The 26,935-nt window shown below is 38.3% G+C and overlaps 1 protein-coding gene across 7 annotated transcripts in view; it reads right to left on the bottom strand.

Annotated features, from left to right (window-relative positions):
* The window catches only part of LOC140463020 (protein FAM110B-like), an 84,662-nt gene that overhangs the window by 18,302 nt on the left and 39,425 nt on the right, over window positions 1-26,935 (bottom strand). The window contains exons 1-2 of one of the 7 annotated variants that reach the window (XM_072556616.1): window positions 8,256-8,653; window positions 2,481-2,545 (exon numbers count right to left, since the gene is read on the bottom strand). The exons of 1 other annotated variant lie outside the window; for it this stretch is intronic. The gene's annotated coding sequence lies outside the window, so the exon portion shown is untranslated. Of the gene's footprint in view, window positions 1-2,480; window positions 2,546-8,255; window positions 8,654-8,706; window positions 8,728-9,120; window positions 9,336-26,935 lie in introns of those variants that run through there. 5 more of the 7 variants (XM_072556617.1, XM_072556619.1, XM_072556624.1 and 2 more) reach the window with 5 other exon arrangements.

Below are 26,935 nucleotides of genomic sequence, written 5' to 3'. Positions count from 1 at the left end.
CAATGATGCAGTTTGGGTGTTGGTTGACAGATAAATATTGGCCAGGTCACCAACGGACCTCCTCCACTTACTTTCAAATAATCTTACAGAATTTTTTTATGTCCACATAAAGTGGCCTTAGTCACCTGAAAAACAGGACCTCTGACATTAGTGCAGTTTTGGGTAAGTACAGCAATGTGCCAGGCTAAATCTTATGTTCAAACCTATGGAATAGGACTCAAACTAGTAACCTTCTGATTTAGCAGCAAGAGTACTGATCCCTGATCCAAAACTGGCAGCTTAATGAAAAACAACAATCATGAATTAGACAGGTCAGTACATCCTCCACTTCTTTCAGGATACTATGGAAGAAAATCACTGAGTTTCTCCGGGATATGTCCTCACCCAACCATCTTAGTCAACTTCGCTCATGACCTTCTGTTCCTGACCTTAAGGTAGCAGGACTGTTTATTGATTCTTCTAGTGCTCAACCCCATCTACAACATTTCCAATACAAAGCAAGTCATAAGAGTCTGTAGCAGGACTTGCATAACATCCATGCTTGGAAAGAGAAATGGCAGGTAACATCCATGTCAGAAAAGTGATTAAATGATTATTGTGAACATGGGAAGTTAATCACCTTGAAATTGCTGTGATCCCTGTTTATGGTACCACCAGACAAGATAGAGTCCTAGATGAAATGGCTTTATAAATCATGCTTTTTTTCCCTAATTTTAGTTGATATGTTGGTCATACTCAGCTGCAGAGTTTCTTTAGTAAACAGGTGCATTACAAAAAGTAAAAACAAGAATAAGAAAAAAAAAACAATCTAAAAATAGAACAAAGTTTAGAAGCTTTCAAACTGCACATCAAAACAAAGACTCACCTTATTTCCTGACATCATTCTTTACAGAGAAAAAATCTGGAGAAATTACTTCTGTCAAACCTTTAAATTCAACTTAACCAATTCTCCCTAGTTCTCTCCAGTATGCTGTGAAATCTTCTTACATGAATACTCACAAATTAGAGCTTAGATTTTCTCAGCTTTTGATGGCCTGCAGATTACTAACTAATCTCTCATGGTTTGCAAGGTGTACAAACTTAGCATTTATACTGCGGTAACTGTGCTTTTCCTGAACTAAGCTATATTCCTTTCTCGGAGGAAAACTGTACTTCCTTCCAACTCCAGTCAGGTCTCCTCCAAACTGCCTAAAATTTTTGAATTCAGGGTTTTGTCAGTTTTTTGATTATCTTGAACCAAAAACAAGCTTCCATGCTTACCCCACCTGTCAATAAACCATCACAATAAAAACAATCTCCCATTAAAATGTCACATGGATTGACTGTCTGCAGGTTGTGTACTTGTTTGAGCAAAATATAATGTATCTGCAAATACCATTCGGCAAATGCAAATTCACCCTATAGACTTGTGAGTGAATGGCTGATAGCCAAGTTTGATACCCATGAGGATGGCCTCATCCAGGACCTTGGTTCATGTCACACTACAGGTGACCCCACTACACTATATACTCACACACAAGCACACACCCACCCCAGATTCACATCGATGCGCACGCCTCTCACAGACGTACACTATGTCACACTCTCACACTGTAGCAAGCATGCACACACTCTTTCTCTCCCTCACATGCATGCACACACATAAGTCAATGGGCTGAATTTGCGTTTGCTGAACTGTATTTGCAGATACATTCTATTTTGCTCAAAAAAAAAACACAATCTGCAGGCAGTCAATCCATGTGACATTTCATAACTTCTTACCTTGGAAATAGAACCAGTCTGACTCAAGATTGGAATACAAACAGACTCTAACCTCATGCTTTAATGCATTGTCTGAGCCAAGCTGTCACTTTTTTTCTAAAATCTTCCATTATCACGAGAATGTGATTTAAAAGTAATTTGGGAATTTACGTATTAATGAATTGAAACCTGCAATCCATTCTAAAACATCAAAGACTTAAAGCAAATCTAGGTTTATTCCATATATCATACCAGTTGCATGACACTATGATCTTGTGCTATAAATTCAGTGTCTTATGATCCTGCCCCACTAGCTACCTGAAGGAGCAGCACTCCCGAAAGCTAGTATATCCAGATAAACCCATTGGACTATAACCTGTTGAGTGATATTCTAGTTTTAAAAAGTTATCTTTATTGCTGTGAACTTATCTATCAGAGGATAGTTATTTTTGATTCAACCTACAAATGGCTTTAAATTATTAGAAATACCTTCATTAAACCCTGACACATTAGGGAATTTGAGCCTAACCTCTCCAATTTGTCTTCAGAATTCAGACTAATCCAATTTACATATTACTGTTCTCAGTTAGACCAATTAAACATTTTTAGAATCTAAAAACAGGTCATGCAATGAATCTGACATGATTTCATTGCTTCAAATCAATCCTAACAATGGCATTTCATAAACTATTGAGGAAAAAAATAGTTGTTTCAGAAAGGGAATAAGTTAATGACTGTACCTTCAGTTTGAGGATCGATCATGAAACAAACGTAGAAGTTGCAAACATGCAAGATATCTTTGATCCTCGAATCAAGTGAGCACAAGGTAAAAACAAAAGATCATGAAAGAGATGAGATAAAGTAATCCTGCATTGAACATAAATTCTAAATTCTGTCTCAATAAAAAGACAATTATTACTTTGATGAAACAGTATGTAATGAAACATAACTGTAATGAATGTAACAAAGTCAGCCAGGTGGACCTCAGAGCTTAGGAGTTCCATGATTAGGGTTGTTAATCTGTTCCAATCAGGGAGCACTGGGTGACAGCTAAAAGCAGGAGTATCTCGTGCCTCTCACTGTGTCTCACAGATGCACACACACATGGGTGCTGGGGAAAAAATAAGCACTACCGCAGTTAGGTGGTAGTGTGGGGAAAAAGAAAGAAATGAAAAAAAACAGAAATGTTAGAGGTTCTGTTTGCTCTGAGAGCTGGCTTTGAGGGAGCCTGACCAATGTCAAGCACTATGCATACATAAATAAAGGGTGACTGGGTGATGGGATACTAGCCTCTGTGGAGTTATTTCAAATTAGAGTGATAAATGTCAGACTTAAAATATAATTTAGAATATTGAAGCCATGTTGCTCTGGATGTACACAGTAATTTCTTCTTATTCTTTTGTAAGATGTGAGCATTGTCAGCACTTACTGTACATCAAAAAAAAGAGCAGGAGTATCTTGTGTCTTTCACTGTGTCCCACACCTGCACGCACACAACATGGGTGCTGGGGGAAAAATAAGCACTACCACAGTTAGGCGGTAGTGTGTGGGTAAATGGGGGAAAAAAAAAAGAGCAGGAGTATCAGACATTCTGTTCACTCAGATTTAGCTCTAAGGGAGCTGGGTCAGCATCAAGGACTCTCTGTGTAAACAAAGGGCGACTTGGTGGGATACCAGCCTCTGGAGTTATTTCAATAAGTTAGCAAATTCATTCTTATTTAAATACTATTATTTTAATAATACATATTCCAATTAATTTTCTTCAAACAGCTGTAAACTAAGTTTCTAATATCACAGTCACTTATTTCAGGTGCAGCCTGATCCAGTAATGCCTTAGTTCACTGTTACACTACAACATACAAAATGTTTATTTGCAGACGAGGTAAAATGTTATACTCTGCTCACACCACATTAGTAAAATCAATAATATTTTCACTGATTCACAGGTCCTCAATAGAGTGTGAAATCAGGGAATTCACTTTAATGTTTTGTATATTTAAAAAGTACACAAATATGAATTGCAAAAAGCCAAAGAATGGACATTTTGTTCAATCCTAAATCTAGGTATACATGTTACTAGTGAGGGCTCTTGTCGAGCAGTGGTAATGTCCCTAGCTCTGGGCCAGAAGGCTTGAATTCAGGTACACCTGCTCCAGTTGTATGCCCTAACATATCTGAACAGATTGATTAAAAATATCTGCATGTTGTAAGGTGCCAATTGTCATAATTGAGTGTATGCATATTTGCAATAAATTCCTCAGTCATATCAAATCGGACTTTCACTGAGTCCTTTGAGAAAATGAACTATTTTGTATGCATCAGGAATGAGGAATGTATGAAACATTTTCACAAAGTGTGTTGTGAAAGTATTTCTGCAAAGACTCAGGCCCATTTAAGGGTAAAACAGCAGCCCTCATAAATGCACTGATTAAGGACATAGACGAGAGTTGACATAATTGGGTGCAGTAGGGTTCACAAAACATACAGCAGCTTGCTGCTAGTCCATTTTCCAAAAAGACTCACTCACTCCCCCTGCACCAGCATGAGATCACCATCCACCACATCCCTGACCTGCCCTACAAATAAGCTGAACTGTTCCAGAAATCATACAATTTTCAGACTTTTAAAACTGGTGAGCTGCAGTGGAGCAGTCGGTAATTACAAATGTGATGTTCAAAAATGAAAATGGTTCTGTTATAGTTAACAGGCAGAGCATGAAATTAACAAAAGTTAAACATTCCATTCATTTATGATCTTTGAGGTAACAATTCATTTTAATTAATATCTAATAATTCATGAACACACACAGCAACTCCTTCATTGTTTTATCTACTTTTTCAAAGAAATTTTATACAATACAATTCACTTCCATCTTGTGATCCAGATAAGTTAACCATGCAGTATTTCCTGTTGCTGCATACACTTAAATTCTAATATCTTATTTTATACATTTCTAGGTCTCCATACAGACATTTGCAATATTTTTCCTTTAATATAATTTACTTTAGTTCAAAGAATCTCTCCAGTATGGAAATGGGCCAATCAGCCCATCGAGTCCACTCTGACCCTCTGAAGAGCATCCCAGCCAGCCCCACTCCCCTATCCTATCCCTGTTATCCTTGCATTTCCCATGACTAATCTACCTAACCTACAAATCCCCAGACACTATGGCCAGTCCACCTAACCAGCACATGTTCGGACTGTGGGAGGAAACTAAAGCACCTGAAAAAAATCCGATGGGAAGAATATGCAAACGCCATACAGACAGTCACCCAAGGGGGCATCAAAGCTAGGTCCCTTACTCAGAGTTTAGAGAAAATATAAAACAATAAAAAAGGAATGGTTTCTACTGTAAAATTAAAGCTCATTCAAATAATGGGCAACAGTGCTAACCACCGAGCCACCATGCAAGTACACAATCTACCACCTTAAATATTATCTCCCTCCACCATTGGCATACAATAGCAGCAGTCTGAATGATCTACAATATACATTGCAGCAATTCACCAAGCTTTCTTTAACAACGCCTTTCAAATTCCTTACTTCTACCCTAAAAGGCAAGGACATGGAGCACCACTACTTCCAAGTCCCCTACTGGCACACCACCCTTCCTTAGAACAATATCACCATTCTTACACTGATCATTGGTCAAAATCCTGGAACTCCTTTTTTTTAAAAGCAGCATCCAGGCTTATCTGCACCACATGGACTGCAGCTTAGTGTTCACCCCCAATTACTCAAAAAGAATTAGGAATGGGCTAAATGTTGTTGTGTGTAACATGTATTCTTGGGATGTACACATTATTAAAAAGTATGCAATTCTATAACCCTATTCCTTTCAATTTCCATGCAAAGGCTTTACAAGAAGACTGATCAAGAAGGTAAGAACTCACTGGATGCACAGCAATTTGGTATATTGGATCAAAAATTGGCTTACTGACAGGACGCCAAGGGTAATTGAGTCATAGAAATGTACAGCACAGAAACAGACCCTTCGGTCTGATTCATCCATGTCGACCAGATATCCCAATCTAATCTAGTCCCATTTGTCAGCACTTGGCCCATATCCCTCTAAACCCTTCCTATTCATAGACCCATCCAGATGCCTTTTAAACATTGCAATTGTACCAGCCACCACTTTCTCTGGCAGCTCATTCCATACATGCACCACCCTCTGCATTATTTTGTACCTAGAAGCATGTGTCCAGAGGCATACTGCAGGATCTGTTGCTGGGTCCCTTGTTGTTTGTAGTGTACGTAAGTGATCTATACATGAATATAGGAGGTTAAAACAGTAGATTCGCAGATGGCAAACTCGTGTGGTAAATAGCGAGGAAGAATATCTTGCACCATGGGACAATATAGAAGGGCAGATCAGATGAGCAAAACACTGGCAGGTGGTAGTTTAATCCTGAAAGCAGGAGACAACAGCTTCGCTTCACTTGGAGGTCGCCACTGATGATGTTACCTAGCCAGGTAATGAAACGTCTGGATATCAAACCTACAGCTCAGCGAGCAAACCTACACCCTAAACCTTAATCCTGATAATTGTGAAGGGTGACATTTTGGTGGGAGTAACAAGCAGAGTACATGATGAATGGTAGGACCAAAGGTAGTACTGAGGATCCTCCGTGTGTATGTATAGATCCTTGAAGGCAATAGAACAAGTTATTGGGTGGTTGAGGAAGCACATGGGGTACTTGCCTTTATTAGTCAAGACATTGAAGTGTAGGGGGAATATGATGGGAGCTGTACAAAACACTTATTGGCCACTGTTTGAGTACTGTGTGCAGTTCCAATAGCCATACTACAGTGAAGGTATAACTGATCTGAAGAGCCTACTGGGGAGATTCACCAGGATCGTCATGGGCTGGAGCAATTCAGCGACAAAGAGAGATTACATAGACTGGGGGGGGGGGTAGAGCAAAGGAGGCTGAGGGGAGACCCGATTGAAGTCTACAAAATTATGAGAGGCACAGATAGATAGGAAGGAATGTTTCTCCTTAGTTGGGAGGGGAGGGTCATTAACTGGGGACATTGATGTAAGGTAAAAGGGGTAGAAGGTTTAGCAGTTTAAAAGGAAAACGTTTTCACCCACAGGGTTTTTTTTGGCGGGGGGGGGGGGGGGTGGTTCTGGAAATCACTACCTGAAAGGATGGTGGAGGCAGGAACTACATTTAAGAAGTGTTTAGATAGATACTTGTCAATCAAAAGCCTCTGGGTCAAGTGTTGAAAAATGGGATTTGAGTAGCTAGATGCTTGATGACCAACATGGACACAAAGTAATACTCTATTATTAGAAGTTCATTTATAGAATGAAATTCCAGTAAAGAACTTGGAATAGACCTGTTTTGAAACTTGATGGGTCAAAGGCTTTGTTTAAATGGCAAATTACTAAAAGTGTCCAGCACAAACTGCCTTTTAAAAGTTAAATTGAAATGTTCTTACAAGGGCTGGGAGGGAAACATAAGACAAAGTCTGAATTTATAATGTCTTTTATGATCTATGGATACACTAAATTCATTTTACAGTCAATTAAATAAATGTTGCTTTAACTTATAGCAACTTAAGATAAAGCTACTATAGTCCTACCAGACCAAATGTCTGCTCTCATTTAACCTGAGGATCACCATGAGACTCCTTCATGGTAACCCCAGCTGGAACAGGAATTGAACTATAATGGTTGGCACCACTCTGCATCAAAAACTGGCAGTCCAGCTGACAGCTAACGGACTACCTTCTGTTCTAACATGAAGAGTAGGGCAGCCAATTTACACACTAACATCCCATACACTGCAAAGGGATAACCAACAAAAATTGCTACACAATTGCCAAAAGGATTGTCAGGACATACTGGCCGAAAACACATTGGAAGGAGTGTTTCATCGAAAGGCCGTACTTCCAACAATGTAGCTCTCCCCCAGTAGTGTGCAGTACTGAAGCGCCAGACTGGATTGTGTGTACGAAGCCCCTAGATTTCGTTACTCTTCACTGAAGAACTAGCCATTTAGATCAACTTTACTTGCGCGAGCAGCCGTCTGAGGGAAATATTGTATCTGCGCAGTGGATACAGTGAAATTCCGAATGCATTTCTAAAGAAGGCGTTTTTCGATCGCCATACATCCAATACACGGAAGCAAACGGCCTGACTGAGAGCAGTCGGGATGGTTATTCTTGCAGTTAAATAGCCTCACTGCTCCCTTCAACAACAACAAAAAGCCTCCCATACAAACGATCCGTAAATAGGCTGCTATACTCATTGTCCATAAATAATCTCTTATATAGAAAGGGTACGATCTGAGTGTGAAACCAAAGGGCCTGTGGATACACCCTATTCACTTTCCACATGATATTACTCGTGGTAGAACTGATCAGAAAAAAAAGAGAAATACAAATTCAGCATAAAATTAAACACTTGTTTGTTGTAAAAGTTTTATTTTGAATCGTTAACTTACCTTTCGTACTGGAATCTAAAGCTATCAAACATGAAAAAAAACCTTATATACGTAACTTACCTGCAAAAAAAAAGACTCCTCTTTTCTTCAGGGCTATGGAGCTCTGTGATCGTGGAGATGATTGTACAACTTCAGCCGAGGGATCTCTGTGGTAAATCTGAAAGTGTAAACTCCAGATTACCTCACCCTCCCCAATCACTTATTCAGCCTGCCACCTTGTCTGGACTGGTTTCATTTGCACCCGTCTGACAAAGAACTCATTTCCTGTAATTCTGTGGGCGGGGCAGCAACCCAATACAACATTAACTCTTTCAAGCTCACATCCTTACAGCTTTCAAGGTTTGAATATGCAGTGTTAAACAATAGCAAGAGAGTTACATTGGGACTTTACGTTTTCCCCAGTAGAGCCTTGATACCCCAGAGAAAGGAAATGCATTGTCGATGGTATGAGTGTTACACGTTGGGATTGAGCGACACTACATCCCAGGGTGAGGAACCCAAAAGCTCTAACCTCTTTAGCTTCTCATCCGCTCCTTCTACGTTATTCTGATTTTCCCTCATTCACTTCATCCATCAGAGCTTTACAAGGCTGGTCTCCTTTGTGCACTGAATCAGCGTTTGATGCAATCTTCCCTGTCACCTCCACCCACACAGCCCTCCGCCTTGCTCCCATTACATTTCAAATTGGTGAGGTAGATCTCTGAAAAAAAACTTGTATAAATAACCAGATTTCTCCGGTAAGATTTTTATTTGGACAACAACGCATGTTTCAGGCAGAGCGATTTAACAACATGCAGATGTATGTATCGCACTACTTGTTTTTATTGTTTGAGTTGTAATGCTATGGAATTGACATGAACAACGTATTCCCAAATACAGGGTCCGCTCCCCGAGAACGAGTTGCTCATGTCAGATGTATCTTTACCTGGTACCAGGTTGGAGAGAAGTTGGTTTCTTAAAAGACCTCAGCTGTTCTCTCGAAGCCATACACTCGTGTAAAGCACCTCAATAATTACCCATCGTATTGAGTGAGATATTAGCACATTTAAAAAGGCAGCAAATTAGTTCAACAAGAAAAGATTGAGATGAGTTAAATACGCCTCGGGAACACCAGCTGAAGTCGGTGTGTTGAGGTCCTGTTCGGTTATTTTAATAAATGGTTGAATGGTGATCCACAGAAGCAGGTTTGTGGCACTGCTTTCACAACAGGTGGGTGTCGCCAAGCTGGTTCCGCAGAGCTAACTCATCCCGTCCTCATTATGGGGAGGACCGAAAAGGATGTGCTGGAGGCTGATGATCTAAATGCAAATTGTGAAATACAGAACAAACACGGCAACGCTACAAAAGCAAAGCCCTGCCACACTGCACCTGAATATTCGGCACTCAAATGGAAGCCACAGGCAAGGTAACGTCAGAGCTCTCCCAGGCTATCGCTTTGTGGGGTCGACCATTACTTCTTAAAATAGAACTGAGGGTGAATACATTAGCTGTGGAAAAGCAATTCAATCGACTTATTGAATTGCTTCCAAATGTACGTTGTTACAGAGCAGTAAATTGCATTTACACACTTACAACTGCCATTAGAGATATGAAGAATCTGACCATCATTTACTCGTGACAATATTGTTTGTTGTTCAGCACAACTGCTCATCTCCATGGCCTCGGCCCCAATAAAAACACTTTCTTCCTCAGCCTGATATTTCCTTTTAGTGTAGTATCCATTTTTGTTTCCTTAATTCCAAAAGACACTAGTCAGTGAATCAGATAGACAACTGCTTTAATCATCCATCAAGAGTTCTCTACAAAGTATATCAAATATCATGGGCCCTTGCACTTTGCAAAACTGACTAGATGCTAGGATAACCCTGGAAAACAAAGATAATCACTGGCTCATTTTCTTCATTGTCAGCTAATTGCAGCTGGTCTCTAATGCAGAGTAACCTCAATACAGTGGGTCCAATTCGCACACCAGCCTTGGTTAGTGAAGGATTGTCCTTCTCAAACTCCTCCCTTGCCTGAGGCAAGGTGACTTTCAGGTTAAACCACCACCACTAGTCCTTTCTCTCTAATGACAGAGTAGCTCTATGGTCTGGTAAAATTGTAGCAACTTTACCTTTTACCACATCTACTTCATGTCAAAAGGGTTTTAAACAATTATGTAATGAAGAATTGAGTGGTTACACATCCTCCAGATCTAAAAATGCACAGAGGAGAAGAAGATACATCAAAAATGCCTTATAATAAATGTCTGAAAATTACTGGGAGTTATGATTATTGTATGAAAACCTACTGTTATTTCAATGAAGAGCTTAACATTCTTTGAACAAGTACGTAATATCTTAATCAAAGTAGTACAGAAATTTGATCTAAACCAGCAACTTTCATCTACAGTAATAACATTGTTCACAGGCAATATTTGAATCAGTAAACTTTAAAGAGTTAATCAGAGACCATGTACAGACTGATAAATCCAAACAGAATGTAAACAATGTTGTGCTGTAGGGCAAGAGTAATGCAGCTTGATTCACCAACCTATTCATCTGAAACATGATCTCAGTACCATTTGTTTTTTTCGTTTCATTCAAGGTTTTAATGACTACGCAAACACATCCAAGCAATGCAAATTGGAAGAATTACATTCTTTGTGTCTTTCTGTGCAAAGTAAATCTTCCTGGGAAGTGCCTGTTTGAATAAAGCAAACCTTGCTGAAAAATGTATAAACTTTGCAGGGCCTTGATGTCGATTTCTGGTGGCATGTTGACTCTACCAACTTTGAACAGGCTGGTACATGAAGTTTGTACACCAAAATGACACAGCTGTTAAATGACTCCTAACCACTGATTAAAAAGATACTGAAAAAAAAATACATTCCTCCCTAAAGTTTTATCATGCAGAATCTTGTGCTCTTCATTGTACTTAGCTTGGAGGCAGGAAAGAATCTTAATTGGGCTGGATGGTTGTTTACCTAAATCCTGGTAATTTCCTGTTTTCTCCAGAATTTCAGGAAGGTCCATGTTTGATATTTCCACCTGCTGCCAATTAAGGATCTGATGTGGCCAGCTAACCTATCTTCTACATCATGATCCGCAGTGTTCTTTGAGTTCCGGTTGGGTACACTTTCTGTACCCACGTTGCCTCCTCTGTGGCACTGCTGTGTGCAAGAGCTGGTGGCCTCTTGTTAGGCAGGATGTCTGCCCCTGGGAACCTAGCACCACAGGCATGGCCTGCTAGGAACATCGTCACTGCTTGATTGGCTCCAGCTGGCAGTCAAGTCCACCAGTGCCTGAAAAAATTTTTACCCATTGTTTCAATCCTCACTCCATTTCTGCAATGTACAACACCTCATTCTCAGAAAACTCAACCTGTACTTGAACTTGTTTTGCCCACTTCATGCCCATCACCTCTACATTATCCTTCACATTAATGCCTCCACCTGTATATACAACTGTATTCTGTATCACATCATTATCGACATAATTTAATTTTCAGATCTTGATCACTGCCTCACCTTTTATCCTGCACAGACCCTTTTGTCTATAACCTGCTCCCAACCTGATCAAAAGGAAGAGAATTAACTAGCTCACTATTGCTATGTTCACCATATATCTGGACAATTCCGTAATGCTGCTTTACAATTGGTTCTGACATCCACACTTCCACCAGTTCCAGAGTTTTTCTGCCCATTAGGGATACCACATACCACTGCAGACATAAATCTGTGACTGAGCATACAGTACACACATTGTTCAACAAGCTCCATCTCTTGATCTTACTTGATCATCTCAATAAGGACTAACACTTCACTTATATAGCTTCACATATCCACTTTTGTATAATGTGAGGCAAGATCAATGTCAAGCTCTTTTGTCTGTCATTACTGTCTCCTTTCCCAAAATCTTTGTCCTTAATCCCAATTTGAAGAGCTCATGGACTTCTCTGTCTCTAAAATGTGGTACTTTGATTTTTAATACCATTTCCTCTCTCTCTAAAATTACATGACATGCTCCTGTTAAGTCAGTCCCGTTCCTCTCTCTGTAGTTATTTTTCCATTTCACAAACTGCATTAAATTAAACTTTTCTATGAAGTCTACCAGTTATTTACTTGGCTATCTTTTCATTTCAATTCCTAGCTATCAAGTTCCTTTTTTTGCCCCAGACTTGACAACATTGCCATTTTCTAGATCATTACAATTCTTACAAAATTATCATCATTAGTTCTAGAAAGAAGCTTAACTTGGACTGTTATAACCTTTGAAACTAATGCCTATGTCCAATCTGCCTGTCACTCCATGATCATTGAGCAAGTTATCCCATCAGGATTACCTGTTCAATTCATCAAATACTTTTAATTTTTTCCATTTTCTGTGGTCTCACAACAAGCATTAAAGTAATCAAAAACATCTTGAATGGTGACAGCTGTAGTTAAAGTTTTCGCCTTGTCTTCCTTGACTGAATTATTGTTATCACCACCTCTTCTCAATGTCATCTTCCCGACATTGTCCTCTTTGTACACATTCATATCTTTGTCAATGCAGCCACCACATCACCTCTGAAGGAATTTCCTCCTGAGCCCGGAGATAAAAATGTAAAAGATGAATGGAAATAGGCAGACATCAAATTTATATAGCTGTCGAATAGCATACAACATCAAAAGTTCCTTGGTACTTTGAAATCTTTTGTTTAACATTTTGCCCATAGCAGGGGAAATGCAAATGTACAGCTTTGTGTTTAAAATTTGACTATGCATCACAAGTGTTTAAAAACCAATAATTGTAAGATTTACAAGTGAGTCTCATGTTAGAGCTTACAGAGGTTTATAGCACAGAAGAAGATTATAACATCCCACAGAGGAGGTTAGTGAACAAAATTAAAGTACATGGGATTAGGGGTGCTACTAGTGTAGCATAAAAGTTGGTAAGCATGCAGAAAATAATATAATATGGGTCATTCTCAGATTGATAGGCAAGGGTCAGTATTTGCACCCCAGCTGTTCAGAATTTATATTTATATTATAATGTTTCCTAGTTTGCAGAAGTTACAAAACTTGATGGGAATGTGAGTTATGAAAAAATATTCAGAGAGGCTTCAGGGAGAGTTGCATGGAAAATAGAAGAGGTTAAGTGTGAGGTCATCCACTTTGGCAGGATCAATGAAGGTGAGAGATTATAAAGTCTTGATGTCCACAGGGACGTGGATGTCCTTTTTTAGAAGTCACTGAAAGCTAGCATGCAGTTTAGAAAACAAATGGTATGTTATCCTTTACCATAAAATCATTTGAGTGCAATGTATCTGCTACCCTTGATCTTGGAGAAGAAAGTGGTTGCAGGTTCAGAAGGTGCTATCTTAGGAGCCTTAGTGAATTTCTGCTGTGCATCTTGTAGATATTACACACTCCTGGTGTGAAGGAAGTTGATATTTGTGCATGTGGAACCAACCAAGTGAGCTGCTTTGTCCTGGATGGCATCAAGATTATTGAGTGTTACTGGAGTTCCATTCAGGCAAATGGAAAGTTTTCTATCATATTCCTGACTTGTGCCTTATAGATGGTGGGCAGACTTTAGGGAGTCAGGAGGTAAGTTAGTTGATATGGTATTCCTAGCTTCTGACCTGCACTTATATCCACTGTATTTATATGACTAGTCCAGTTTAATTACTTGTCAATAGTAACCACAGGATGTTGATAGTAGAAAATTCAGTGCTGGTAATACCACTGAATATTAATAGACAATGGTTAGATTCCCTCTTTGTTGGAGGTGGTCATTTCCTGGCATTTGTTACTGGCTAATTTTCAGCTCAAGCTCAGATATTGTCCAGGTCTTGCTGCATTTAGACATGGACTGCTTCACTATCTAAAGAGTTATAAATGGTGCTGAGCATTGTGCAAGCATGGTGAATATCCCCACTTCTGATCTTATGATCAAGGGAAGATCATTGATGAAGCAGTTGAAGATAGTTGGGTCTAGGACACTACCTTGACAGATTTTGGCAGAGATGTCCTGGATCTGAGATGGCTGACTTCCAACAACCTCCCCAAAACCATCTTCATTTTTGCCAGTAGAAAGATTTCAGATTCTCATTGATTCCAGTTTTGCTAGGGCTACTTGATTCCCTACACAGTCCAATCTGGCCTTGATATTACCTCACATCTGGAATGGTTTGTTTGTCCATGTTTGAATCAAGGTTGTGTTTGATGTCAGGAGGTGAGGGCTTTGGTAAAACCCAAACTGGGCGTCACCGAGCAGGTTATTGCTGAGCAGCTGCAGCTTGATTGTACTATCACTGATGCCTTCCATCACCTTATTGATAATTGAGAATAGACTGATGAGGCAGTAATTAGCTAAGCTGAATCTGTCCTGCTTTTGGTGTAAAGGACATAGCTGGGCACGTTTTTGCATTATGAATTAGACAAGAATTTTGCAGTTGTGTTTGAAGAACTTGGCTAGGGGTACAGCCAGTTCAGGATCATGTTGTCAGTATTGTTGCCAGAATGGTTTCAGGGCACAAAGCCTTTGGATACTAGATAGTCAAGGTGGTCAGTTAGCTCAGTCAGCTGGAATAAAAACAGCTAGTGCTGGATCAATTCTATGCATTTAGCAACATTTGAGGAGAGAAAAACAGTTAATGGTGTGTGCCCAATATGAATCTTCATGAGGGACTCAAAATGTTAACTTTGCTTCTCTCTCCACAGATGCTGCTGGACATGCTGAGCTTCTCCAGCAATTTTGTTTTCATTTCCAATCTCCATTATCTGCAATACTTTTCAGTTGGCTGGATGGTTGGCGGAGGTTATGGTGGGGGGTAAGGTTTGCAATGTGGAATGATGCCAACAATGTGGATTCATTTCTGTGGCTGTGGTCACCATCTCCACCTTGCTTCTCTTCTGAGGTCTGGTCACCTTCAGCTAACCTCACCAAAAGTTAATTCAAACAAGAAAGCACTCTCTGGTACAATGGGACTTTCATTTCATTGACTCTCTCTACTTGGACTCACAAAACAATTTTCATAATATTGGTGGTGCAAAGTTCATAAAAGCTCCAGTTAATAATTTAGCTTTGCAAAAAATAAGGTCTTGTGAGTGAAATAGCCCTTCCCACTTGTTGGGTGCAGAGAGAATGTATGAAACAAAAACATCTGTGTTATCAGTTCCACCTCACACCTGGTGTTTGAATTACTGGAATTGACTGAACAAGACTGAATCATTCAGCAACTGTTACTACAACACAAAGGCAAAAGAATGCCAATTCTTTCAATGGTACTTTCAACGTTTTGCCTGTAAATTCAAGGTTAATGAACTTTAACACTGATTTTAATAATCATTGAAAAAAAGAACCTAACATAGAATGCATAAGGTCGACATTCCTCCTAACAAAATGCATCACACTGAACTATACCAGCGGATAATGCATGTCCATTCCTCCATTGCAACTGGATCACTGTTTTTTTCTTTTCTTCCTGAAATCTAATACCAGCACAGACATTTATTTAATTTGCAAATGTTACCCCACAAATATTTTAATTATCCTCCATATCCAGTTGTTTTAATTGTTTTCTGTCAATTAAAATACAACCAATTCATTATCATATACAATTATATACTGTTTTGCAGGTCATTGTGAGGCGTTTTCTCAAAAACCAAATATAAGCTTTCTAAACTGTCTTCACCACCTACCTAACCAGGTTTAGTAAGTCATAGCTTTTTGTTTGCTAATGACATGGATGCAAAACCAGTAACTCTTCTTTTTAATAGTGCTTTCCCCCCAAAAAAATTGTGGATGTTATGGCAGACATTATCCATCCAGAAAAGAAGAGAATTTTCACAAATATTAGTCTGGACAAGTCTGGAAATGCTGTGGCTATTATTTATTTTGTTCACAGCACATTTTCAAGGCCTAAATGCTGTTTAGTCAATAATTGTAAAATCCTAACATTACCTCTTTGGTCTTGCACAATACCATTTCAGTTACAAACTTCAGCACCGTATTAATTGTAAAACTGTTTTGCCAAATCCTTGTGCCTGACTTCACTAAATTAATTTCATTAATCATACAGCAAGTGCAATAATAGATTTCATTTTTATAATTGCAAGTACAATAGTATTGCACTGAAAATTATGCTTAAATTATTACAAATTTTTCATGAGTGCAATGAAAGACAGTGGTTTACCTATTAAATAGGTTCAATAAGGAAGTTGTTTGTATCATAGAATTAAGTGTTTTCAGTCTGGATCCACTATGTTTTAATATCATTTTATCTGTGATAAATTTTGAAAACCATTCTTAACACATATTGTCTTGTGCCATTAATTTTCCATTTTGAAAAGACAACTCGATGCCCAAGTACAATCACAGCATGTGCTAACATATGTTATGTCATATGCCTCATGAAAATTTAAACAGCTTTATTGCATTCACCATGTAACTGTCTCTGAAAGAGTACCTTCTCTGCCTGTCAGCTGATATGCCATAGGCTTGCTCATTGGGTTGGAGGTCAAGATTTAGGCTGTGCATTGCATGACCATTGACTGCTGATGCCCTGGCAGATGGAGATTTACGGATGTCATTGTAATTATAAACCAGAGAGTTACCTTTTGTCTGTTGACAGCTGCAGTTTAATACATGTTGATAATGGTACTCTCAAACTCAGTCTGTACTCTGGCTCGTGTCTGGCTTATTTCCAGACTGCCAGCTGCCATGAAAGCTCTCCCCAAAAAGCTGCAATATGTTTAGCAATGCAGAATTTTAGAGCTGAGACAGACCAGACACTCTAGCCTTTGGGTCACAGCACACGTGCCAGACCTTTTGTTTGTACATGACTTGATTTGCAAAGGTTCATGCCCATTGAGACTATTCATGTGTCTGCCTTTTCACTAGAGAACTCTGTTTTATAATGAGATTGCGCATTACTCATAATGTTGAACTGATGTAGACCAGTCTCACCATTTTCTACAATAACTGATTAATTACTATACTATTTGAATTTTAAGCAACTGATAGCAGAACTTTAGTTTATTACTGTGATGAGTTTGAAAGTTTTTTTTAGCAAATTCAAATCAATATATTATGCATGTTTGGTGCTTAATTAATCTATATATTCAAGCAGATAAACTATAAAATAATAATAAAGCCAAGAAATACTTTCATACGGTACAACTACTGAGAATATCAAATGATTATTTTCATTGTATCTTAAAAAAAAATTTAAAAGCTGTCAAAACTGGGACTTTCCTGGTCTCTTTTATACAACTATTCCCTCTATACATTTACCATTTGGCTCTCATGGCTATAATTGTTGATCCTGTTTCTGTCCTCACCTGAAATACACATAGCTTCTGTGCTATTGTGTGGGGAATCTCTGGTCTGTGTGGGTAAGTACCTAACCAAGTAATACATTTACCCATTAAATAATCAAAGAATTTTGTTCATTAACTTAAATCAAATTGAAAACTGATGTCCCTAAAGTTTGAGATGTAATTTATCAATTTATAATTTTTGTTTTGGTGGTGAGTAGATAATGTTGCTGAAAAGCAATTATGGACATTCACATTCAAGATTTATGTTCTTTGATGTTGCTTAAGTCAAAGAGGCAATCTAAGGGGAGAATGCAACCAACACTGTAATGTTTTTCTGATGATGTTTTTGAAACTAATTTCACAAATTCATAGGGAACTAGCCACTTTATTTTATTAATATAACATGATTACTGCTATCAGTAAAGGTTTATAGCTTTTGCTTTGCAGTTTGCAATTTATGAAACTTGGAGATGGGCCAGGTTATGTCACAATACTCTTTTTCAATCTTGCTACATCTTAGACAGTTTGTTGGTGTTCTTTTCAATCTTCTGCAGGTATTTCTTTGCTGTTATTTATAAGATATATGCTTAATTTTGGCGAGTTCAGGTTTTTAGTCATTTTGGTACAACCTTTGATGGCTGTGTAGTTTCAGTCCATCAGCGGTGCAATAAAATTTAGGCCACCTAAAAGGATGTTCAATTGGTATCACAGTAACTATAACTATCAAGTTAGAGTTCACATTCACTTTGCAGGCTTACCTTTAAATAGACCTCAAAACAATATAAGTATATCAGTAAGTAAGCTTTAGGGACATTCACTTATCAATTCTATCACACTGTGTCTAATTTGCAGGGACAGCTTGTTATCATGGATGTAGATTTTAAAAATGTACTTCCCTGAATGTAAAGCCAGAAAAATGAGGACACAGGTTGCTGCTACACACCCACACCCACTGATCATTACAGCTCTGATCTCGATTGCTACCATTCTACCAACCCTACCAATGAACACTGTTCTTTCAATGGCAGCCAGCTACCCTCAAGCATCATAATTATCTGATACTTTTACCTCTACATCCATTACTATTACATGTGGCCGCCAAACAACACGACCTGATTTTCAAATATTGAGGACTGCTATGATGCTAATGACCATGTGATCATGGATCACACAATGGTCATCACTCCTGACTTGAAATGAGGGCTAAGACCCAATATTGAGAGAATCTTGGTCCTCACAATTCAGACATGGGATTCCTTCTTGGATGTCTATCTTATTAAATAGTAGATTCTTCGGGGAAAATAGATTTACCATGAATATTCCATTTAGAATGTGCAAATATGAAGCCATAGATATCAATATTATGAATATTTCCTCTTGTAATACTTCTCATGTGGTTTGGATCAGTACAGTTGCAATGAATTCCTGCTGTGCTGCACAAAGCCAGTTAATAGGAACTATTAGTGTAAGCTATAAAAAAGGGGAAAAAGCACAATGGTTAAATCAGCGGTAATGTAATAGACTACAAATTAATAATAAAATGCTACCTAATAAACTCAGAATTGTATTTCTTCTACAGAAATCACTTGCAATAACAGAGATATAAACTTTCTTTCCTCTCTTTTATCCTTTGGCTTCTAACGTCTCTTTTTCCCTTTTCTTAAAACAAAAGTCTGCAATTGGTACTGCATAACCAAGTTTGATGTGTTTTTTGAACAATAAAATTTGTCAGGAAACCTTTAAGCATTTTTGCTCTGTTACATCAAAACAGAAATTCAAGTATTTCACCACATTATTCTCTTCACATTAGCATGGGGAGCAACATGTAGGTGAAGTTACAGATGGGGGTAGAAGGAAATGATCAAATAATTTTGAGAGAAGAAGCACCAGGTATTTATTTCATCAACTACTATATTGTTTTTGAAAAGTACAGATGAAATTATTTCAAGAGATATTCAAACAAATTTGACTTTCACAAGCTTTAATACATTGCTTTTCCTAACTTTCCCTCCTTGCCTCAACTGAATGGATATTTACAGATATAATGTAATTCAGTAATTGATTCCTAAGAAATAGAGTTAGAAATAGAATAGCAATTGTGCAAAGTAAAATTGTTTTTAGAAATTTTGATTGGTCCGTTTTCTGGGATGCATAGTTACAAATCCTATTGGACAAAGCCAGTCAATGGAAAATTTCACATCAGTGTAACAACATAAATGCAGATTTAAAACCAATCAATATACTTGCACAAAAGCATCAAAATATTAATGTGCATCTTTGAAGTGATCCACAACTCGAATAGTTTGGAACATCTTAATATGTTTTTGCTAAGTTTAGACGTTCAGTAAAGGGTTAAATGTATCCTTTGTTTTAGAACAACAGTAACAGCTGTGTTGATAATGAGGAGGGGCAGTTTCAAGGCTTCCCGATATTCCTCCAGCTTTGCAGTTGGCATGCACCTTAATGATTAATGCAAATATAATGCAACAAAAGGCACTTTTTGCTTGCATGCTCATTATCACCCTTTGTGATGCTGTCCCATATTTCAGTTTCTCCGAAACATGGCATTAGACTTGCAGATCCACTTTTGCCGGCTTTTCTGTTTTTTTAATGTACATGCATAGTCACTTCACTATGGAAAGAAACTATCTATCAATTTGCTTCGTAAATATAAAGATCACCAAATGCAATTTTTCTAATTTAATCATATATGTATCCTTGTGGATTGTGCCTGGGCTTTGAAGAAAGGTGGAGAAGAGGCAAGTTATATATTTTGGCTATAACTACAAAGTTGCCAGATTAGATCAGATCTGTCACAACAATATTAGAGGAGAAGTGGATCATTGAATTTTATAGATTAATGTAATGCGAAAAGTATTCAGTTTGGTAATAACTTTGTGGTCTTTAATATACAGTTAATGGCTTGGAAGGAATCTCTTCACAATGAAAAAAACATTTGATTCAACTTGCAAACAGCACATAAAATGTAAGTTAAATTGTCTTCCCTTGATTTTAAACACTTGCAGAAATTCACAGCTTTAGGTTGTTTCTGGAAGATTAAGTACATTAAAACACACCAAAAAAATGTTTGTCTAATATAAAAGTGCCAATCAAAAAATGACTATATAGTTAAATGTCCCTTTAACTTCTGTAAGCTGTATTCTGTGGACAAACTGGCTGTTGACTTGGCTGAAAAGCAATAATAACAGTCAATGACAGATCATGGCGTACAAATCAAGCTTTGTGGGTCATGAAAAATGGGACAAACACGGAGGTAAAATGCTATCAGGGCTTGGAATAGCATGTCATTAAAAATCAGGAGGTGAAGATGAAATTGTAGGCCTTTGCCCTGACAGTTAATATTTGGTTATGTTCCTGGAGAAATAGACATGACATCAGCAAAAGTATGGGAGAAAGCGAGGATTGCAGATGCTGGAAATCAGAGTCGAGAGTGTGGTGCTGGAAAAGCACAGCAGGTCAGGCAGCATCCGAGGAGAATGAGAATCAATGTTTTGAGCATAAGCTCTTCATCAGGAAAAGTATGCCCAACTTAAGAAGATTCAAGGTAGCAATTGAAAATGACTATGGGAAAAGCATAGGCTACCATTTTGAATAAAATACAGATGATTGAATTGATCAAATATCTTCTACAGATGACAGATAAAAAGAATGCTGAAGATAGCTGAAGAAGAAGCCCAAAATATAACCCAATGGTGCAACTGGTGAAGCTTGATTAATTAGCCATTGACAATCAAATGAACACAACTACCTCTCAAATATATGAGTAAGATACTCTACAGCTAGTTGAAATAAAGAGTTCACAAAGCTTTTTAGATTAGGCTCCATTACCTAAGCTTTTTGAGGTAGGCCCCATTGAGACAATTTAAGAAGTTATTTTGTTACTTGCTCATCTTGGAGGAATAGCATGAATGTCCTTGCAGAGTGTTAAGCTGGTGCTGTTATACATGGTTTAAATCAACTAGGCAGGGTTATGGGAACCAGGATGTAAAATTAGAAAAGAAAACAAGGTGCACAAAACAAAGGGTCGGATGACATTAAACTAAGGTATTAACTATGGTGAAAATAAGAAGTAATGCAAGAATGTCAAACTTAGGTTTTTGGGTTGTGCATGTAAATTCACTGAACATGGCAAATAGTTTGATGAGTGTGGCTGTGGATCAGTAAACTGCCATGGTGGTGTAGTCTTTGCCTCCAGTATAGCATTTATACTGGCTACTGTAATGCTTATGCTGGCTCATGTGACTTATGAACCAGATGTACATAACGTGATATTGAAAGATTAAACAAATATTTAAAAGCTCCTAACATATTCAAATTTTACCAACACAAGAGTTAAATATATGGGTTAATATGGGAATAAAGTTATACCTTATTCGACTAAGTGGTTAAAACGAGAGGCGAGTTTTCACCAAACTGCCATTTTTCAAGTGGCTCCAGTTAAGATGGAGTCTGAGACCTTTGTAGCTTCAGGTCATATGCTATGGTAAAGTGATGATATCACAAATATTTCTGTTAAAGGTAATACTGTGCATTAATTGTGAGATATATCACAATAATTGCTACATAGAAAATTATGATGTGTAACAATGGAGACATGACTCAAAACATTATAAATGGGTACTAAATATTCATAGGTACAATGAGTTCAGGAAAGATAAGGAAGGAAAGAAATCAAAAGGAGCAGCAGTTTACAGGGTTGAAGGGAAAGGATATCCTAGGTTGCCAAGGATAGAAGGTGTTTAATGTGCAAGAACAAACAAGTGTGAGACTTGTGCAACTGAGTGTATTATTAGATTAGATTAGATTAGATTACTTTACAGTGTGGAAACAGGCCCTTCGGCCCAACAAGTCCACACTGAAGCGCAACCCACCCATACCCCTACACCTACCCCTTACCTAACACTACGGACAATTTAGCATGGCCAATTCACCTGACCTGCACATCTTTGGACTGTGGGAGGAAACCGGAGCACCCGGAGGAAACCCACGCAGACACGGGGAGAACGTGCAAACTCCACACAGTCATTATGTAGTTCTTCAATTAATGTGAAAGACCTAAACCAATATATTTGGAAATAAATTATAGAGAGGTATCAAAGCTATGGGATAGCTATAATTATCCTACATAAATTAGGATAATAAGAGCAGAAACAGACAATTATCTCAAATATGTTCAGGAGAATTCTCCAGGTCAGTATATTTTTAGCCCAGTGAGGAAGGATCTGATTCTGGAGAATGAGATGGTACAAATGGATCAAAAGACAATTAGAGAACATTTTAAGAGTTGAGCTTACTATTACAAGATTTATCTTAGTTATGGAAAAGGATAAGTAGAAATCTAATAAAAATGATTAATTTGGGGAGGGCCAATTTCAATGGGACAGAGTGAAATTGACCCCAGTAAATTGGGATCAAAGATTGGAACACAAAACTATGATGAAACAGTTGGCTATACCTAAATAGGATATGTGTAATCAAGGTACATCCCTCTCAAGGCAGAGTTCCCTGTTTGATGGAATAATCGAAAGTGAAGCAAAGCAGAAAAAGACAATGTTTTATAGATATCAGTTCAATGTTACAAGAATAAAGTTGAAAAGTCCAGAGGGAAAGTTAAAAAGCATAAAAGAGAAGAAAAGCAGATGTGACTGCCAACTCATGTAAAAGTGAATGCAAGTCTTCTATAAGCTCAAGTGTAAGAGGATGGCTTGACCAAAAAGAAATCACTGCATGGAGGCAGCAGACTTGGTTGAGGTCCTAAATGAATACTTTGCATCTAAGAAGGTGCTAGCAAAGTCACAATCAAAGAAGAATTAGTTATGACACCAGACTGCCTGAAACTTGATAACAAGATGTTATTAGGAAGGCGGGATATATGTAAAATTGACAGACTATCAAGACCAGATGTGATATATGAAATCCTACTGACGGGAAATAAAATTACAAAAATAATCTTACAATCATCTTTACATACAACTATGGTACCAGTGGATTGATGAATTGTCAATATTACACCTTTGTTCAAGAAAAAGTGTTTAAGAATAAATACAGACTAGTCAGACAGCTTAACCTCACTGGTGGGAAAGTTCTTAGAAACAATACTCCAAGCCAAAATGAACTGATACCAGGAGAAATGTGGTTTAATTAAGGAAAGTTAGCATGAATTTATTTAAGGAGAACTGGTTTAAATACTTTTTGAGTTCTTTATGAGATAACAGCTCGGATTGATGAGGATAATGTGGTTGATGTTGTATATATGGACGTCCAAAAGATACATAATAAAGTGCCACATAAACGGGCTTGTCAGTAAAGTTAAACACACGTTGAAAGGGTTAGTGGCAACTTGGTTCTGAAATTGGCTGAGTGACAGGAAACAGATTGAAATTTGTTTTTCAGACTGGAAAAAGGTGTACAGCAGGTTTTGCCAGGGTTGGTATGAGCACCACTGGTTCTCTTGATTCCATTTCAAAAGATACAGATCACACAAAATATAGAATTAATTTAAATGGTGAGACAATAGTGATAAATTTACTGAGGACATAGGCAAGTGGAGTGAGAGGGCAAATGGCAGAAGAAACTAAATGCAGAGAAGTTTGAAATGACACATCCTGATGGGGGAATAATGTAAAATAATACATGCAAAACTAAACATCATGGAGGAGGAGAGGGACCTGGGGTTACCTGCACACATTGTTGAATGTGGCAAGAGAGATTGAAAAAGTGGCCAATAATATATGAAATCTTGAGCATTACAAACAGAGGCAGAGGGTACAAAAGTAAATAAGCTATGATGAACTGTCATAAAGCACTGGTTCAGCATCAACTAGAGTATTGTGCCCAATTTGGCCATTACTAATCACATCACAAAGTGTGTATACGTATTAGAGGGGGCACAGACCAGATTAATGAGAATGGGTCCAGGGATGCGGGAGTTCAGTTGCAATGGATAGATTGGGGAATCTGAGGCTGTTCTCTTCAGAGAAGATAAATTAAGATGAAATTGATAGAAGTGTTCAAAATCATGAGTGGCCCTGACAGAGCCCATAGAGAGATATGGTTCTGTGGCAGAAAGATGAAAAAACCGGGGACAGTAATTTACGATTATTGGCAAAAGGTTCAAAGGCAACATGAGCTTATGATTACAAGGCATAGCCTAAATGCAGAGGAGGCAAAGCCAATCATGGCTTTCTAAAAGAAATTGGATATCTTTCCAAACAGGAAAGAAAGTGCAGGGTTATAGGTAAAGGGCAGGGTAGTGGGATGAGCTGATTTGTTCTTGCAGAGACCTGGCACAGAAACAAAAGAGTGAATGGCCACGTTCTGTGCTGTAACCATTCTATGACTCTGTAATACTGACTTGATAATCTGCACGCCATTGGCATATCTATTTACTAGTTTTAAAAATTCCACCTACTCTATTGATCATTGCGCACATTTAAAACTAAATGAAGTCGAATTGAATTGTTTCTTGAATGGAATGGGTAAACTAGTTTGATTGCATGTCTGCACAAAACCAGGAAATGTTTTGCTTTTAGAGAACAACACCACCTGTCTATCACATTCCACATATAGGTGCATTGAATGTTTTTTCTTTCTCATTACTGTGAAGGAAAAGCTTGGCTCTTACAGGTATATTGAAGCAAATGTTACTGACACTTTTATTGTGGGGAAAATCAGCAGCCTTGGAGTCAGAGTTGGGATTCAACTACAGATTTTATTGTACAAGGAAATATTGGAGCTCTGGGGAGAGAAAGACACTAACAGCATAGTGGTCAGCTGCAATTCTTCTCTCCATCCAGAGCAGTTGTCAAGAAATTTTTATACATTTTTTAATAATAGGTCAGTGATGAGGTTATTTTCTCTGTAACATGGTTTGTTTATGGTCAACATTGAAAAATCGTTAATAGTTTCCTGCAGTCATTGTCAGTTCCAGCGCAGCCTTTGTTAATTTCAGCACAGTCGTTGTCAGTTTCAGCGCAGACATTATCAGTTTCAATGTCTACACAGAAGTCCATTGCTGTATTAATGGCCACTAATTGCTCTTCCTGAGAAGGATGCTTACTGCAGCCCTGGCTATTATCACTCTGTATTGAGTCCGTATCAAGCTGTTAGCATTCCTGTCAAAGGTGTTCGCTGGACCCAGACACTTCAGCGGACAATGTACGCTACTCATGTGTATTCTCTCCCCCAGCCGCCTTAAACTAATCAACTAAGTTATGTGTGCATTGTGCTGGCATTCTGGTGGTCCCAGGCAGTGTTTGTATTTGCTCTGCCGTCTCTCTCCCTATTGTGGTCCAGCAGCCATCTTGTGTGTCAAGTGGCCAACTTATGGCTCAGCAGCCATCTTGTGTGTCCGTGTGCCTAGTGTCACCCTACCCCATGCCATCTCCCACTTCGCTTTTAACAAACCAGTATTTTGGAATTGATAGAATGCCTTGAGCTAAACTGTTCCCGTTCATGTATGACACAGACATCTACTTGACAATATGGAAAATTGTCCACAAAAACTGGACAAATACAATGGAGCCAGTAAAATGATGGAAGGTGCTCTCAATCATGCTATCAAGCAGCACTTCCAGAGCAGTAGCTTATTCTGGGTTCTGCCATGGCTACCTGACACCAGTCCTCATTTAAATCTCAAGAGTTCTGCCACAAAAAGTGAGGTGAAAGTGACTGCCTTGACATCCAGGCAGGGTTTGACCTTGTCAGATCGAGGAACCAGTGAAATTGAAGTAAATGGGAATTGGAGCAATCTTTCCATTGGTTGATGTTCAATGTAGCACAAAAGATGATCCTGGCTGTTGCCAGATATCACTGCTGAAGCTGCTCAGGCTACTAAGCTAGACCCAACCATCTTCAACTGCTTAATCAATGACTTTGCTCCATCATAATTTCAGAAATAGAAATGATCACTGATGATTAAACAGCATTCAGTTATTATGATGCTATAACAATACACGAAAGTATCCATAGAATATTTTACTTTTACATGCAAAATATGTTGTTTTTAAAAAGAGGACTACTAAAGAAAAATGGTTGATTTAAATTCAGTGCCTGTCTGGCAAAGTCTTGTGTGAAACCCATGGATCATAGCATGCATAGGTGTCAGGAATATGTTAAACAGGGAGACACTTAACAAAAGGGATAATGAGGGGGCTGACTATCTCTCCCCTCTCAGCAGAAAGCCACCTATTGACAACATGTCAGTTTTACCGTTTCAGGATTACACAGAAAAAGGCATTAAAAAGCCAGTCTTAACTTTACTGTATGCTATCCTGTTTGCAAGTGCTAGCATACTATGAAGATCACAGTCGAAGAATTAATCCCCAGTTATTGCTGTGTTGCAGGACCAGATCCTTTATCACCCTGAGTACCACAAACCACTTAAAGAAAAGGAATCAGGACAAAAGACATTCAATCCGCTTACAAACCA

Source organism: Chiloscyllium punctatum, chromosome 37 (genome assembly GCF_047496795.1).
Source record: "Chiloscyllium punctatum isolate Juve2018m chromosome 37, sChiPun1.3, whole genome shotgun sequence".
Classification (NCBI taxonomy): domain Eukaryota; kingdom Metazoa; phylum Chordata; class Chondrichthyes; order Orectolobiformes; family Hemiscylliidae; genus Chiloscyllium; species Chiloscyllium punctatum.
This window is presented reverse-complemented; position numbering and strand designations above follow the sequence as displayed.